The sequence below is a fragment of the Babylonia areolata genome, chromosome 13 (genome assembly GCF_041734735.1).
Source record: "Babylonia areolata isolate BAREFJ2019XMU chromosome 13, ASM4173473v1, whole genome shotgun sequence".
In the NCBI taxonomy this organism is placed as follows: Eukaryota; Metazoa; Mollusca; class Gastropoda; order Neogastropoda; family Buccinidae; genus Babylonia; species Babylonia areolata.
Genome location: NC_134888.1, coordinates 20,584,349 through 20,586,848, shown reverse-complemented (window position 1 = coordinate 20,586,848; position 2,500 = coordinate 20,584,349).

Below are 2,500 nucleotides of genomic sequence, written 5' to 3'. Positions count from 1 at the left end.
CGCAGGCAGATTTCGGAATCAGCCTTTTAATTTTTCAAAAACAATTTTTATTCTACCAGATCAAACTCTTTGAAATTACCACACTGTCCCTGTCTCCTTGTCTCTATCATCTCAACCCATGAATAAGAAAGTTTTGAGTTCGGAGTTCTCTCTCTCCCTCTCTCTCTCTCTCTCTCTCTGTCACTCTCTCTCTCTCTCTCTCTGTCACTCTCTCTCTCTCTCTCTCTCCCTCTCTCTCTCTCTCTCTGTCACTCTTTTTCTCTTTGTCTGTCTCTGTCTGTCTATAGACCAGTCTGTCTGTCTGTCTGTCAGTCTGTCTGTCTGTTTCTTTCAACTGGCTGAAATGACTCAGTGAACCTGAGAATATACAACCAAGTGAAAACACTGAACAACAACTGTATTCACAAATTCAGCAAAAGGAATATTTTCTTTTCTTGTGCGGTGGTTGCGGTTGTTTTCCTTGTTTTCGTCTCCTTTTATTTCATTTGATTCTCTCTCTCTCTCTCTCTCTCTCTCTCTCTCTCTCTCTCTCTCTCTCTCTCTCTTTCTCTGTCCTCTCTCTCTCTCTTCGGCTCTTCATCATCATCATCATCATCTTCTTCTTCTTCTCGTTTTTATTATTGTGGAAAGGGCTAACTGCCTAAATCCGGAAATTCTGGCTTATCTAGTTAATTCAACGCAGCTCCGTGCATCAAGAAGTTGTACAATACTTGAAACAAATCGGTTTATACGACTGTACATAATCATAATCAACGTTTTTATTCTATCGCAAAAAAAAAAAACAAACAAAAAAAACAAACAACGTGGGCGTCCGCGTCAGTCGATCACTTTTGCTGTGCCGCTCTGTGCGAGAAAGATGTTGCCTTCAAATAAAACGCCCCCGCCGACGACGGACTTACCTGGACTACTTATGAGGTAATAGGTAACAGCAGTTACTTTATCTATCCTGAAAACCACAAGCAGATTACTGCTAGGCACGGCACAGTATAACTGAGTGTAGTAGCAGCGGTCGCCAGTTGCTGAATCGGTTTTCACCCACGATTTTTTTCTGGACGACTGAGTGAAAAGCTCAACATCAGTCTCACATGCTTCGTGCGCGGAACCGACGGCTGCGACGCGGCACTGAGAGAGAGAGAGAGAGAGAGAGAGAGAGAGAGAGAGATGGGGAGAGAAAGAGAGGGCGGAAAATTGAATTCCAGCATTCCTGACTGACGCGCATCAAAGGCACCCGACACGGAACCCGTCAAGCGCGCGACGTGAAGCCCCGCCCCCTCACAGCGAATCAACGGCGAGGCGCGGAAATAAACCCCGTCCATCACCGCGCGTTGCAACCAATCAGCGCTCTCGGCGCCCACTAGGACCGCCCGCTGGCTCGCCCCACAGCGCTGACAGGGCGCGAGGCGCTAGCGGCATAGAAGCGGCTGGCGAGTGTGTGAGTGGCTGAGAGGGGTGGGGGAAGGTGAAGCGACGATCCCCTGCCAACCACAACGCTGCGCGCTTGGCGGAGCCCCTTGAGAAGCGTGAAAGGGGGTCGGATTTGGGGGGGAAGGCTTTTATCAACAGTCACGCTGGCAGCCGTGCAGTTGAGCCTGTCGCGCGGGGCGAGCTGAAAGGCGGCATTTGGGGGGACTCTCCGCAGTGATCACTGGAGGGGGGGTTTGCAAGCAAGCAAGCAAGGCAAAGCACGACGACTTTCCAGCCGACAATCTCCTATCCTACAACCTCAAATCAGGCGCAGATAACTTGACGCTGTGACGGCGGCGTGTTGGGATCTGACTGATCGGGGACTGACCGAGCTACAGTCGGCCTCGGGGACTGGTGGTGTTGTTTTTTTCCTGTGGGTGTCCCAAGCACAGCTACTGGAGTACTGGCTAGTTAACTGTGATCAGCACACGACTTGTTGGAAGAGGCCCTGTGTGATTGATGAGTTCGGAGCGTGCGACAGTGCACACACTTTGGCCACACTGCACCACTAGTGAGGACCGTTTTTTTTTTTGTCAGTTGTATCCGCCATCGTCGTCTCGTCGTCCTGTGGTAGTAGCTACTACTTGCAGGTTAGTAGTAGTAGTAGGCTACTGACGACGCGGCCGACTAACGGATGCCGCTACTGTGACACTGAGAACATCAACCAACCAACTAACCAACCATTTAACCAACTAATCAACCCACCAACACTATGGTTAGATACGTCTGATTGTTGGGTTTTTTTTGTTTTTTTTGTTTTTTTCGCAAACCACCACCACACCACCAGCACCATTACTCGTTGTGCACAAACACTGACACACATTCACTAATCAAACACCACAGCACTCTCTCTCATCCACAAAGACTGCAATTGTGGCGTAAAACGTTCTTTGTAAACCATCTTTTAACACCATCCGTGTACAACAACAACAACTTCAGTTCCTGAAGTTTGGTAGCAGTGGTGAAACTTACAACAACAACAACAACTCCACCCGACCAAAAAACAACAACAACAACAACAAACACCAAAACCAAA